Here is a 16,037-nt window from a genome sequence, read left to right as displayed (position 1 = left end):
AGCATTAGCAGGCTGATGGAAGTAGAGTATAATTATACACACAGCTAAATTGAGTTCACTGGAGCTGCACAGATGTGCAAGGATCTAGAGGCAGAACCTGACCGCCAGAGATCAGGGAGCCAAGGACATGCTAGTATAGCAACGTTGTTATGGCAGCTTGCTGAGCTCCTTGTTTCCCCCTTTATTCCCCTTGTCACTTTAGGATTGGTCCAGAATGAACAGGCAACCCAACTGGGCACTGAGTGGTCAGATGATTACTCCCGACATGGCGGTGCCCAACAAACAGTAGTAGTCAATGTTTCGAACCCAAGGACGCAAGGTCTTGATCAAAACAGAATAATCGAGCAGTAGATCATCCACACAGCACCATGAACACAACTGGCCCCAATGCTGTTATTTATAGCAGTCTTCATTAGAATATGTACACACCCGCAGTTTGGGGCTGGCTACCAATGTCAAGAATAGGAAGTGGTCAAAAAGCACATTCTGGACAAAAATATAAAACACAGATAATAGGCACACCATAATGACATGGTAATTAAGTTCTATTGTACTTACAATAAGGGGTTAACAGCAACTCAAAATGTGACAAAACCATAATATATATTTATTTAATATGGGTGCTGCTTTGATCTATACCTCAACTACTAAGTTAAGCTATCTTACTCCTTTTTTTGAACTTCATATTCCTTTTTTTTTTACTCTTTTAATCCGATGTATTTTTATGTCCCATGTACCAATTTTTATGTCACTTGTAATTTTTTAAGCATTTTTATTTACCTCCCTGTGCTTATTATATTTTCTCTGACGTCCTAGTGGATGCTGGGTACTCCGTAAGGACCATGGGGAATAGACGGGCTCCGCAGGAGACTGGGCACTCTAAAGAAAGATTTAGGTCTACCTGGTGTGCACTGGCTCCTCCCCCTATGACCCTCCTCCAAGCCTCAGTTAGATTTCTGTGCCCAGCTGAGCTGGATGCACACTAGGGGCTCTCCTGAGCTCCTAGGAAGAAAGTATATGTTAGGTTTTTTATTTTCAGTGAGACCTGCTGGCAACAGGCTCACTGCACCGAGGGACTAAGGGGAGAAGAAGCGAACCTACCTAAGTGGTGGTAGCTTGGGCTTCTTAGGCTACTGGACACCATTAGCTCCAGAGGGATCGAACACAGGACCCGACCTCGTCGTCCGTTCCCGGAGCCGCGCCGCCGTCCCCCTTACAGAGCCAGAAGCAAGAAGGTGGTCCGGAAAATCGGCGGCTGAAGACTTCTGTCTTCTCCAAGGTAGCGCACAGCACTGCAGCTGTGCGCCATTGCTCCTCATGCACACCACACACTGCGGTCACTGATGGGTGCAGGGCGCTGGGGGGGGCGCCCTGAGCAGCAATATTAACACCTTGGCTGGCGAACTGACACCATATATAGCCCCAGGGGCTATATAGGTGTTTATTAACCCCTGCCAGAACTTTTACAATAGCGGGAGAAAGCCCGCCGAAAAAGGGGCGGAGCCATCTCTCTCAGCACACTGGCGCCATTTTCCCTCACAGCTCTGCTGGAGGGATCGCTCCCTGGCTCTCCCCTGCAGTCCTGCACTACAGAAAAGGGTTAAAAAGAGAGGGGGGGCACAAATTAGGCGCAGTATATATATATTATGCAGCTATAAGGGAAAACACTCTCTATAGGTGATATCCCTGTGATATATAGCGCTCTGGTGTGTGCTGGCATACTCTCCCTCTGTCTCCCCAAAGGGCTTTGTGGGGTCCTGTCCTCTGTCAGAGCATTCCCTGTGTGTGTGCTGTGTCGGTACTGCTGTGTCGACATGTATGATGAGGATAATGATGTGGAGGCGGAGCAAATGCCTGTGAATGGGATGTCACCCCCTGCGGGGTCGACACTGGTGTGGATGGACTTATGGAAGGAATTACGTGACAGTGTCAACTCCTTACATAAAAGGTTTGACGACATAGGACAGCCGGCTGCTCAGCTTGTGCCTGTCCAAGCGTCTCACATGTCATCAGGGGCTCTAAAACGCCCGCTACCTCAGATGGCAGACACAGATGTTGACACGGATACCGACTCCAGTGTCGACGACGATGAGACTAGTGTACCTTCCAATAGGGCCACCCGTTACATGATTGAGGCAATGAAAAATGTATTACACATTTCTGATAATACCCCAGATACCACAAAAAAGGGTATTATGTTTGGTGACAGAAAACTACCAGTAGTTTTCCTGCATCTGAGGAATTGATATGAGGTGTGTGAGGAAGCGTGGACTTCCCCCGATAAGAAATTGATAATTTCTAAGCAGCGTACCCTTTTCCGCCAGAGGATAGGTCACGTTGGGAAATAACCCCTAGGGTAGATAAAGCGGTTACACGCTTATTAAAAAAGGTGGCACTACCGTCACGGATACGGCCGCCCTGAAGGACCTGCTGATAGAAAGCAGAAAACTACCCTTAAAGCTATATACACACACACGGGCATTATATTGAGACCTGCTATTGCCTCGGCATGGATGTGCAGTGCGGCAGCTGCGTGGTCAGATTCCCTGTCGGATAATATTTATACTATAGATAGGGACAATATTTTGCTGAAAATAGAGCATATAAAAGACGCTGTCTTAAACATGCGTGATGCACAGAGGGATATTTGCCGACTGGCATCACTAATAAGCGCTATGTAAAACCATTGCCGCCAGACGGGGGTTATGGACTCGGCAATAGTCGGGCGATGCCGATTCAAAACGGCACATGGAAGTTTGCCCTAGAAGGGGGTGGAACTGTTTGGGGATGGTCTTTCAGACCTCGTTTCCACAGCTACGGCTGGGAAATCAAAACTTTTGCCACAAGCTACCCCACAGCAAAAGTAAGCACTGTATTATCAGGTACAGTCCCTTCGGCCCCAGAAAAGTAGAGGGCTAGAGGCTCATCTTTTCTGCCAAGAGGAAAAGGTAGAGGGAAAAAGCTGCAGCACACAGCTAGTTCCCGGGAGCAGAAGTCCTCCCCTGCGTCCGGTAAGTCCACAGCATGACGCTGGGGCTGTTTAGGCGGACCCGGGTACGGTGGGGGCCCGTCTCAGAAATTTCAGCGCACAGTGGGCTCTCTCACAGGTGGATCCCTGGGTTCTTCAAACAGTATCTCAGAGGCACAGGCTGGAATTCGAGACGTCTCCCCCCCGCCGTTTCCTAAAATCTGCCTTACCGGCAACTCCCTCTGCCAGGGAGGCAGTGTTGGTGGCTATCCAAAAAACTGTATTCACAGCAAGTGATTATCAAGGTACCCCTCCTTCAACAGGAAAAGGGTTACTTTTCCACAATGTTTGTGGTACCGAAACCGGACGGTTCGGTGAGACCCATCTTAAATTTAAAATCCTTGAACACATATAACAAAAGATTCAAGTTCAAGATGGAATCGCTCAGGGCGATTATTGCGATCCTGGACGAGGGGGATTACAGGATCTCTCTGGACATCAAGGAGACTTACCTGCATGTCCCCATTTACCCTCCTCACCAGGAGTACCTCAATATTGTGGTACCGGACTGTCACTATCAGTTCCAGACGCTGCCGTTTGGATTATCCACAGCACCGAGGGTCTTTGCCATGGGTAATGACCGAAATGATGATACTCCTTCGCAAGAAGGGAGTTTTAATTATCCCGTACTTGGGCGATCTCCTGATACAGGCGAGGTCCAAGGAACAGTTGGTAAGGGGGTAGCACTTTCTCCGGAAGTGCTGCAACAGCAGGACCGGATTCTCAATTCCAAAGTCACAGCTGGTCCCGACGACACGTCTTCTGTTCCTGAGAATGATTCTGGAAACAGACCAGAAAAAAGTGTTTCTTCCAATGGAAAAAGCCGAGGAGTTGTCATCTCTAGCCAGAGACATCCTAAAACCGGGACAGGTGTCGGTACATCAATGCACACGAGTCCTGGGAAAAATGGTAGCTTCGTACGAGGCGATTCCATTCGGAAGGACTTTCCAGTGGGACCTGTTGGACAAATGGTCCGGGTCCCATCTCCAGATGCAACAGCGAATAACCCTGTCGGCAAGGACCAGGGTGTCGCTGCTGTGGTGGCTGCAGAGGGCTCATCTACTAGAGGGCCGCAGATTCGGAATACAGGACTGGGTCCTGGTGACCACGGGTGCCAGCCTTCGGGGCTGGGGTGCAGTCACACAGGGAGGAAATTTCCAAGGACTGTGGTCAAATCAGGAGATTTCGCTTCACATAAATATTCTGGAGCTAAGGGCCATTTACAATGCCCTAAGCTAAGCAAGACCCCTGCTTCAGAACCGGCCGGTACTGATCCAATCAGACAACATCACGGCGGTCGCCCATGTAAACAGACAGGGCGGCACAAGAAGCAGGAGGGCAATGGCAGAAGTCACAAGGATTCTCCGATGGGCAGAGAATCATGTGTTAGCACTGACAGCAGTGTTCATTCCGGGAGTGGACAACTGGGAAGCAGATTTCTTCAGCAGGCACGACCTCCACCCGGGAGAATGGGGACTTCATCCAGAAGTCTTCCAGATGCTGGTAAACCGTTGGGAAAAACCACAGGTGGACATGATGGCGTCCCGCCTCAACAAAAAGCTAAAAAGATATTGCGCCAGGTCAAGGGACCCTCAGGTGATCGCTGTGGACGCTCTAGTGACACCGTGGGTGTACCAGTCGGTTTATGTGTTTCCTCCTCTACCTCTCATACCCAAAGTACTGAGAATAATAAGAAAGCGAGGAGTGAGAACTATTCTCGTGGCTCCGGATTGGCCAAGAAGGGCTTGGTACCCGGAGCTTCAAGAGATGCTTGCAGAGGACCCTTGGCCTCTGCCGCTCAGACAAGACCTGCTGCAGCAGGGACCCTGTCTGTTCCAAGACTTACCGCGGCTGCGTTTGACGGCATGGCGGTTGAACACCGGATCCTAAAGGAAAAAGGCATTCCAGAGGAAGTCATCCCTACCCTGATCAAGGCCAGGAAGGATGTCACCGCAAAACATTATCACCGCATTTGGCGAAAATATGTTGCTTGGTGTGAGGCCAAGAAGGCCCCAACGGAGGAATTTCAACTGGGTCGATTCCTGCATTTCCTGCAAGCAGGTGTGACGTTGGGCCTTAAATTGGGGTCCATTAAGGTCCAGATCTCGGCCCTGTCGATTTTCTTCCAGAAAGAACTGGCTTCACTGCCTGAAGTTCAGACTTTTGTCAAGGGAGTTCTGCATATTCAGCCTCCTTTTGTGCCCCCAGTGGCACCTTGGGATCTCAATGTGGTTTTGGGAGTTTCTGAAATAACATTGGTTTGAGCCACTTAAGACTGTGGATTTAAAATATCTCACGTGGAAAGTGGTTATGTTGTTGGCTCTGGCTTCGGCCAGACGTGTGTCAGAATTGGCGGCTTTGTCCTGTAAAAGCCCCTATCTGATTTTCCATATGGATAGGGCAGAGTTGAGGACTCGTCCTCAGTTTCTCCCGAAGGTGGTATCAGCTTTTCACTTGAACCAACCTATTGTGGTGCCTGCGGCTACTAGGGACTTGGAGGATTCCAAGTTTCTGGACGTAGTCAGGGCCCTGAAAATTTATATTTCCAGGACGGCTGGAGTCAGGAAAACTGACTCGCTGTTTATTTTATATGCACCCAACAAGCTGGGTGCACCTGCTTCTAAGCAGACTATCGCGCGCTGGATTTGTAGCACTATTCAGCTGGCGCATTCTGCGGTGGGACTACCGCAGCCTAAATCTGTAAAAGCCCATTCCACGAGGAAGGTGGGCTCATCTTGGGCGGCTGCCCGAGGGGTCTCGGCTTTACAACTTTGCCGAGCTGCTACTTGGTCAGGGGCAAACACGTTTGCAAAATTTTATAAATTTGATACCCTGGCTGAGGAGGACCTGGAGTTCTCTCATTCGGTGCTGCAGAGTCATCCGCACTCTCCCGCCCGTTTGGGAGCTTTGGTATAATCCCCATGGTCCTTACGGAGTACCCAGCATCCACTAGGACGTCAGAGAAAATAAGATTTTACTCACCGGTAAATCTATTTCTCGTAGTCCGTAGTGGATGCTGGGCGCCCATCCCAAGTGCGGATTGTCTGCAATACTTGTAAACAGTTATTGTTACAAAAATCGGGTTGTTATTGCGAGCCATCTGTTCAGAGGCTCCATTGTTATCATACTGTTAACCGGGGTTCCTATCACGAGTTATATGGTGTGATTGGTGTGGCTGGTATGAGTCTTACCCGGGATTCAAAATCCTTCCTTATTGTGTCAGCTCTTCCGGGCACAGTGTCCTAACTGAGGCTTGGAGGAGGGTCATAGGGGGAGGAGCCAGTGCACACCAGGTAGACCTAAATCTTTCTTTAGAGTGCCCAGTCTCCTGCGGAGCCCGTCTATTCCCCATGGTCCTTACGGAGTACCCAGCATCCACTACGGACTACGAGAAAAAGATTTACCGGTGAGTAAAATCTTATTATTTTTACTGTACAAAATTCCACTTTTTTACTCTATTTTTGTTTTAGTGCACCACAGTTTAAATAAATTTTACATTTTATTGTAACTGCCTATCCTCTGCATCTGATTGACACCAGCGGTCGCCTTTTCTACCTCATCCTTTGTTCACAAGTGTTCACCACAGGCACCTATACCAGTGCCTAATTCTATTTGAGGTAACAGGCTGACGCCCCAAATCTAGAGGGGTGTGTCTAATAGGCAGATATCTTTTAATATATATTTATATTTTTTAATGATCTCACTGTGGGGGTTCCATTACTAGTGTTGATATTTTGAATACTGCATCTGTGGCGCTGATAGCTTCCCTGGTACACATATATTTATTTAAATTCCAGAAATACAGGCACTCACCCAGAGGTGGATTTACACCTTGTGGGCCCCTAAGCATGACACCGATTTGGGCCCCCTTCCTCAAATAATCCATAGCACTATATCATGTCATCACCACCTCTGACTGTGCCTGCTTTTTGTTTGTGTGTGTGTGCGCCTCTTTCCCCACGCATGTCCACGAGGTAAACAAACAAAAAAAGTGTGTGTGTATATATAACAACAATTACCCTACTGCGCTTAAATCAAGAATCAGCAGCACCTCTAGAAAAGCCCTCTGCTAGTAAGGGCTCAATAATAGAACATGGAACACAGTTTCTGAGGGTGCTAATATTTTGTCGGAAAAGGAAATATTAAAAAACAGTGTGATAGATATATATATATATATATATATATATAAGAGATAATACTGCGCCACTTGTGTTGATACCAACGATAAAATAACCATAAATAATATAACCTTATATATAATAGTACTGACACTCCCTAGGACCTATAGGACGTCTGCTTGCCCCCCAAAAAAGGGATGGTGGTTCCCTGTAACATGAATTTAGTAGCACACGGGGGAGAGGGGGGGGGGGATATAGCGACCACTGGTGTCAAAATAAATTAATCTAACAATATATAAATATGGAAATAGTTCACAATTTATTCAAATACAATAAAAATGAAAATTTAAGAATATTTGTACAGAACATCTCTGCAAAAAAATGGGATAAAAACCAGATACACAATAAATAATAAATACGTAAAGTGCCAGTTGCAATAAATAAAGAGATTTTGCTTATCTGAGTATAAGGTCACTGCCAGGTAAAATGAATTTACAATTTCCAGACAAAAGACACATGTATAGAAACTATAATCACATAGGAAATGATTCCGATTGAATTATGCAGAATATTCCTGCCAAATAGTTGTTCAAATGGTGATCTAAGTATCAAGAAGACACAGAACCCAATGCGTTTCATCCCAAAGGACTTCTTCAGGGGTAAGTATCATATTTGTTTTTCCATATGAACAAATAGTAAAAAAACGAATACACACTTCTTTCATAAAATAATCCTTTGCAAGGATTTTTAAATCTGCTAATGAACGATTATGTACTTCTGAACTTTGAAATACACACAACAGGCCATTATCACTGTTTTCCCATATTGGTGAATGCCATTGTATCATCCAGTGGGAACCATTATAAGTTCAGTAGTGTTCCTTATGCTTTTTTGCACTTTGGTCCAACATAATCACACTGTTTTTTAATATTTCCTTTTCCGACAAAATATTAGCGCCCCCAGAAATTGTGTTTTTATATATATATATATATATATAGGTCTGGCACTCCACTAACTTGGTCAATGATTACCCGGGTGCCCTCCGCAAAAAAGATAATGATGTATAAAGATCAACAGACAGCGGCACTTCGGGATTTGTGGAAAAACAAAATGAATTCTTGTTTAAAGTGTCACATAGAAAAACCAAAGTTTTGGGGCCCATAGTCCCTACGTCAAGGTTCGCACCTTGACAAAGAATCAATCAGAATCCGCTTTATTGGCCAGGTGTACTCACGTACACTAGGAATTCTTTGTGGTACAATGCATCGCCAAGCAGCAACATGAAGGGGGAGTACATAGCATACGAAGGGGGAAGAACATATGGAAAAAGGGGCTACGGGTCCCGAAATGTCTGTTTTTCTATGTGACACTTTAAACAAGAATTAATTTTTTTCACAAATCCCAGAGTGCCGCTGTCTTTTGTTTTATATATATATATACAAAAGACAGCGGCACTCTGGGATTTTGAAAAAAATTAATTCTTGTTTAAAGTGTTCAGGTGTGAACCTTGACAAAGGGGCTAAGGGCCCCAAAACTTTGGTTAATTAAGGGGTCTGTGTACTAAGCCTTGGAGAGAGATAAAGTGGACGGAGATAAAGTACCAACCAACCAGCTGCTATGGGCTATTTCACGATTTTGACTGGACGGCAAAAAAAACGCACTGCAGCTGTCCTTGTCAGTGGTTATTTCCGGCTGTAAGATGGTGAGCGTGCTGTCTGAAAGCACCCATGTGTTTCAATACATAGTTTTAAAAAATTAAAAAATATGGCCAAAAAAAACCCGGATGGCTTTTTGCCATCCGGTCAAAACCGGCAAGTGTGAAATAGCTATAACTGTCATTTTTCAAACGCATCCTGTAACATGGCGGTTAGTAGCTGATTGGCTGGTACTTTATCTGTCTCTACTTTCTCTCTCCAAGACTTAGTACATAGACCCCTTAATTAGTAAATCTGTTTTAATTATACCATCTGTTCAAAAGCAGAGAGATTCCTAAAACCTGGACTGTTGGGGTGCCTTGAGGACGTGTTTAGAAACCACTCTTCTATGTAAATATCTCTTTTCCTTTGCTCTCACCTATAATTAAATGTTTCCCTGTGCATGTGGAAACACAGCAACAAAATGCTTTGACATAATATTCTGCATTGGCATAACCTCTTGTATTATTTTGCAATATAAGACAATGACATTAATTACACACTATGCACTTGAAACTTTACTTAAAGTGTAGCATATCTGCACCCATGCATTACTCTAATTCAGGTGTTAGTGTCTCTTTAAATTTGCAAATGGTGACACCTAGTGTCAGAGGCATGCATTTCAATTAACATGTTTGGTCATTTGTAGAGCAAATGGAAACACAGCACGCTGAATTGTGAAAATAGATTAGTATAGTTCACCATGAAAGACTCAAGTATTAATTGTTAAAAACTTGTGTTAGTGGAATGCTATGGTCTGATAATTATGTAACAGTCTGATGCAATGTAGGGGTGTGACACGCTCGTTAAGGTGCTTAAGCAACAGAAGGTGGAGCTGCACACAGATCAGTGAGGAGTCTCAGTAAGTAGAGTTACCTGTGCTTCACGACAGGTAAGTTTCCAGCACAGTTTGTGAATGAATCATCACAAAATCTTGTTTTACATTGCATTTGCTATACAGTAATTACCTGGTCTTGTATCACTGACTACGGTTGTTATTGTGCTGGATTTAAGGTTAATCTGGCATATGCTTACTGCTTATTTAACGTTCTGCTGCAGATCTTTATTGGTAGGCTTACCATACTATCCCTTTAAACCAGGACACTCCTGAATTACACATGTTCTACGGCTGATTAAAACCAGGTGAAATGCTGTCTTGAATTAAGACAGCCACAGAACCTGTGTAATTGCTGAGTGTCCCAGTATAAAGGGATAGTATGGTAAGCCTATCTATTGGATTAGACTTTACACTGTCCTTTTTAATGCATGGAGTGGCATGGGGGTCTGAGATCTCTGCATTATTGGGACCTGCATGGTGTGACTTCTTGTTATTTCCATAGTAAGAAATGTCACAGTGCTTATTATTTATAGAGAGGGGACGGCTGGATAAGTAGACTGTACACTCCTGGATAGAGGTCACCTTAGTAACTGATTAAACTGTATTGGCTTCAGTATCTTGTCATGTTTATTTTCCACATTTCCTATTAAAGTGTTGCTACTAATAGATTGGTCAAATCTATGCCAAGCTCAAAGATTAGCATCTAGTTTTATTATTACAACATAAACACAGGTTTACAATTAGTTGTTTATATTAATAATGAGCCTTGTTTCTCTCAGTCTTTGGGGTATATGCAATTGCGGGCGAATCGCGGCAAATTATCGCCGTTTTTTTAATTCGACACAATTCGACAGGTGAATTCCGGCAGGTGGCTGCCGGAATTCACCATATTCAATGAAAAACGGATTCGACATTCCCGCGGGCGAAAAACGGCCGATTTGCCGGATTTTGCCGCGAATTAAAAAAATGGGAAAAAACGGGAAAAACCCGGAAAAAAATGGCGTGGGGTCCCCCCTCCAAAGCATAACCAGCCTCGGGCTCTTCGAGCTGGTCCTGGTTCTAAAAATGCGGGGGAAAAATTGACAGGGGATCCCCCGTATTTTTAAAACCAGCACCGGGCTCTGCGCCTGGTGCTGGTGCAAAAAATACGGGGGACAAAAAGAGTAGGGGTCCCCCGTATTTTTTACACCAGCATCGGGCTCCACTAGCTGGACAGATAATGCCACAGCCGGGGGTCACTTTTATACAGTGCCCTGCGGCCGTGGCATTAAATATCCAACTAGTCACCCCTGGCCGGGGTACCCTGGGGGAGTGGGGACCCCTTCAATCAAGGGGTCCCCCCCCCAGCCACCCAAGGGCCAGGGGTGAAGCCCGAGGCTGTCCCCCCCCCATCCAAGGGCTGCGGATGGGAGGCTGATAGCCTTGAGAAAAATGTCAGAATATTGTTTTTTCCAGTAGTACTACAAGTCCCAGCAAGCCTCCCCCGCAAGCTGGTACTTGGAGAACCACAAGTACCAGCATGCGGGAGAAAAACGGGCCCGCTGGTACCTGTAGTACTACTGGGGAGAAAATACCCAAATAAAAACAGGACACACACACCGTGACAAGTACAACTTTATTACATACTGTTGACACGCCGACTGCCACAGTCTCCGACGATCCGAGGGTACCTGTGAAAAAATTATACTCCCCTTCCAGCGTCCAGAGATAAATCCACGTCCAGAGTATAATCCACGTACTTGGCAAAATAACAAAACGCAAAAACCCGTGCCAGCGGACTGAAAGGGGTCCCATATTGACACATGAGACCCCTTTCCCCGAATGTGCCGGGACCCCACCTGACACCTGTCACTGAGGTCCCTTCAGCCAATCAGGAAGCGCTACTACGTGGCGCTCACCTGATTGGCTGTGCGCTGTCTGTGCTGTGACAGCGCATCGCACAGCTCTCTCCATTATATTCAATGGTGGGAACTTTGCCGTCAGCGGGGGGGTTACCCGCGGTCAGCCGCTGACCGGCGGGTGACCCCACCGCTAACCGCAAAGTTCCCACCATTGAATAAAATGGAGAGGCTTTGCGATGCGCTGTCTGAGCTCAGACGCGCAGAGCCAATTAGCAGAGTGCAAGGACGTTGCACTCGCTGATTGGCTGAAGAGAACTTTCAGTGACAGCTGTCATGGAGAGGTCTCTGCATTCGGGGAAAGGGGTCTCATGTGTCTCCGTTAACAAAGAAATAAATGCGGGATTGGGTGAAAGTCGGAATAGTCTGAACTAATCCCATAAATGCTGCCTCTCTCACCTGTGCATAAACTTACCTAACATTCACTGGCGCACAGCTGTACAGTAAGTATCTCCACACATTGGGGGTAATTCAGACCTGATCGTAGCAGCAAATTTGATAGCAGTTGGGCAAAACCATGTGTACTGCAGGGGGTAAGATATAACGTGCAGAGAGAGTTAGATTTGGGTGGGGTGTCTTCAAACTGAAATCTACTGTAAATTGCAGTGTAAAAATAAAGCAGCCAGTATTTACCCTGCACAGAAACAATATACCGTATATACTCGAGTATAAGCCGACCTTTTCAGCACTTTTTTGTGTGCTGAAAAAGCCCCCTCGGCTTATACTCGAGTCAGTGCAGGGAAGGAGTGGGGACACGGAGGGCAGTTAGTGCAGTGTGAAGGAGGGACACGGAGGGTACAGCGCGCACCTCTCCTGTGTCCCTCCTGCGTCTCCGGCGGGTCTATTAAAGGAAGTACCTGTTCTTCAGCTCTGATTGGCTCACGAACCGGCACTTCATTTAACAGACCCGCCGCGGCTGCCGGAGACGCAGGAGGGACACAGGAGAGGTGCGCGCTGTGCCCTCCGTGTCCCTCCTTCACAAGACAGCGCGGGAGCGGCGGAAGGTAAGTAACTGGCACTTGGGGCGGGCGCATATCTGGCACTGAGGGGGCATATCTGGCACTCTGAGGGGGCATATCTGGCACTCTGAGGGAGCATATCTGGCACTCTGAGGGGGCATATCTGGCACTCTGAGGGGGCATCTCTGGCACTCTGAGGGCATATCTGGCACTATGAGAGGGTATATCTGGCACTATGAGAGGGTATATCTGGCACTGAGGGGCATATCTGGCACTGAGGGGCATATCTGGCAGTGTGAGGGCATATCTGGCACTGTGGGGGCATATCTGGCAGTGTGAGGGCTGTGTACGGCTAGAGCTGCATTTCCCACCCTAGGCTTATACTCGAGTCAATAAAGGGGGGTACACACGGAGAGATCCGTGCTTAAAATCTAAGCAATCTTGCTAGATTGCTTAGATTTTAAGCACGGATCTGCCGTGTGTATGCCCCCCAGCGATAGCGATGCGCGGCCCCGCGCATCGCTATCGCCGGTGCTAGATTGAGCCTGCATGCAGGCTCAATCTAGCGGGTCGCTCACTTCACCGTTGTGTGAAGTGAGCGGCTCCCCGTCGGCTTTCCCCCTCGCTCAGCACATCGCGCTGTGCTGAGCGGGGAGAGAGATGTGTGCTGAGCGGTCTGTGTTAAGATCGCTCAGCACACATCTCTCCCGTGAGTACCCCCCTTAAGTTTTCCCAGGTTTTTGTGCTAAAATTAGGTGCCTCGGCTTATATTCGGGTCCACTTATACTCGAGTATATACAGTAACCCACCCAAATCTAACTCTCTCTGCACGTTACATCTGCCCCACCTGCAGTACACATGGTTTTGCCCATTAGCTAACAAATTTGCTGCTGTGATCAGATCTGAATTAGGCCCCTAGTCCCACATAAGCAGTCATCAAAGTTGGGAGGTATGTTGTAGACATAGGAGGAAATTCAGTTAGCTGCAGGGTTGCTGCATGCTGAATAGCTATTCAATTACTTAGCCTTTTCTACCTGCTGAAAACGACTGATTTCATGCAAAATGTGGATTCTAATGCTTTCCCTGCACATTAAATGTAGACGGCTTCATTAAATGCTGATTTGCTGCAAGGAGAAATTCTGCCTCTGGGGATTAGTACGTGGGGTTATTGCATCTATTTGTATTAGGCAGAGCACTTAATAGAGCTGCAGGGTAAACCCCATGGCTAATTAATTCTCCCCATAGAATAAACATAATATAAAAAGGGAGCAAGTAAATAACAAATTAGCTTGTCCCTGCAGAGAAGGGCGGGGCCAAGCATCTGCTCTCTGAGCTAAAGGTCATGTGACTTCTTGAGCCCGCCAGCTGCAGGTAGATGTTTCTACAGCACAGGCCTGGAAGGCTGGAAGGTAGTTGGATCTGTTTCTCTGGCAGAACACTTACAGCTGCCCTCCATTGCCTTGCAATAATGTGACAGGAGAAACACTAAGCACTAGTGCTGGCAGTGATTCTTTATCATGCAAACTGGTTTTTAAAAAGTCAGGTGAGTGTAATGTATTTTCTCTGACGTCCTAAGTGGATGCTGGGACTCCGTAAAGACCATGGGGAATAGCGGCTCCGCAGGAGACTGGGCACAACTAAAAGAAAGCTTTAGACTACTGGTGTGCACTGGCTCCTCCCACTATGACCCTCCTCCAGACTTCAGTTAGAATCTTGTGGCTGGCTGAGCTGGATGCACACTAGGGGCTCTCCTGAGCTCCTAGAAAGAAAGTATATTTAGGTTTTTTATTTTACAGTGAGATCTGCTGGCAACAGACTCACTGCAGCGAGGGACTAAGGGGAGAAGAAGCGAACCTACCTGACTGGAGGTAGCTTGGGCTTCTTAGGCTACTGGACACCATTAGCTCCAGAGGGATCGAACACAGGACCCGACCTCGATCGTTCGGTCCCGGAGCCTCGCCGCCGGCCCACCTTACAGAGCCAGAAGCAAGAAGTGTTCCGGAAAATCGGCGGCAGAAGACTTCTGTCTTCAACAAGGTAGCGCACAGCACTGCAGCTGTGCGCCATTGCTCCTCATGCACACCTCACACTCCGGTCACTGATGGGTGCAGGGCGCTGGGGGGGGGGTCTACACCATATATAGTCTACACCATATATAGTCAGGAAGACTATATAGGTGTAAAAATACCCCTGCCAGAATTCCAGAAAAAGCGGGAGAAGTCTGCCGGAAAAGGGGCGGGGCTATCTCCCTCAGCACACTGGCACCATTTTTCCCTCACAGCTCCGCTGGAAGGACGCTCCCTGGCTCTCCCCTGCAGTGTCAAGCTACATAAGGGTAAAAAAGAGAGGGGGGGCACTAAATTTAGGCGCAGTATATATAATATAAGCAGCTATAAGGGAAAAAACACTCATTTATAGTGGGATCCCTGTGTTATATAGCGCTCTGGTGTGTGCTGGCATACTCTCTCTCTGTCTCCCCAAAGGGCTTTGTGGGGTCCTGTCCTCTGTCAGAGCATTCCCTGTGTGTATGCTGTGTGTCGGTACGGCTGTGTCGACATGTTTGATGAGGAGGCTTATGTGGAGGCGGAGCAGATGCCTATAAATGTGATGTCACCCCCTGCGGGGCCGACACCTGAGTGGATGGTTATGTGAAAGGAACTACGTGACAGTGTCGACTCCTTACATAAAAGGTTTGACGACATACCAAATATGGGACAGCCGGCTTCTCAGCCTGTGCCTGCCCAGGCGTCTCAAAAGCCATCAGGGGCTCTAAAACGCCCGCTACCTCAGATGGCAGACACAGATGTCGACACGGATACTGACTCCAGTGTCGACGACGATGAGACTAATGTAACTTCCAATAGGGCCACACGTTACATGATTGAGGCAATGAAAAATGTGTTGCACATTTCTGATGTAACCCCCGGTACCAGAAAAAAGGGTATTATGTTTGGAGAGAAAAAACTACCAGTAGTTTTTCCTCCATCTGAGGAATTAAATGAAGTGTGTGAAGAAGCGTGGGCTTCCCCCGATAAGAAACTGGTAATTTCTAAAAGGTTTCTAATGACGTACCCTTTCCCGCCAGAGGATAGGTCACGTTGGGAAAAATCCCCTAGGGTGGATAAAGCGCTCACACGCTTGTCAAAGAAGGTGGCACTACCGTCTCCGGATACGGCCGCCCTAAAGGAACCTGCTGATAAAAAGCAGGAGGCTATCCTGAAGTCTGTATATACACACACAGGTATTATACTGAGACCAGCTATTGCTTTAGCATGGATGTGCAGTGCTGCAGCTGCGTGGTCAGATTCCCTGTCGGAAAATATTGATACCCTAGACAGGGACACTATATTGCTAACCATAGAGCATATTAAAGACGCAGTCTTATACATGAGAGATGCACAGAGGGATATTTGCCGGCTGGCATCTAAAATAAGTGCAATGTCCATTTCTGCCAGGAGAGGGTTATGGACTCGGCAGTGGACAGGTGATGCAGACTCAAAAA

The 16,037-nt window shown here is 47.0% G+C and overlaps 1 protein-coding gene across 2 annotated transcripts in view; it reads left to right on the top strand.

Moving 5' to 3' along the window:
- Positions 1–16,037, top strand: part of GGACT (gamma-glutamylamine cyclotransferase) — a 151,506-nt gene that overhangs the window by 3,242 nt on the left and 132,227 nt on the right. The window contains exon 1 of one of the 2 annotated variants that reach the window (XM_063953241.1): positions 9,633–9,732. The exons of the other annotated variant lie outside the window; for it this stretch is intronic. The gene's annotated coding sequence lies outside the window, so the exon portion shown is untranslated. Of the gene's footprint in view, positions 1–9,632; positions 9,733–16,037 lie in introns of those variants that run through there. 2 annotated transcript variants of the gene reach the window in all.

The sequence above is a fragment of the Pseudophryne corroboree genome, chromosome 2 (genome assembly GCF_028390025.1).
Source record: "Pseudophryne corroboree isolate aPseCor3 chromosome 2, aPseCor3.hap2, whole genome shotgun sequence".
Lineage (NCBI taxonomy): Eukaryota > Metazoa > Chordata > Amphibia > Anura > Myobatrachidae > Pseudophryne > Pseudophryne corroboree.
Note: the sequence above shows the minus strand (reverse complement) of the source record. Positions and strands in the feature narration are given on the sequence as shown.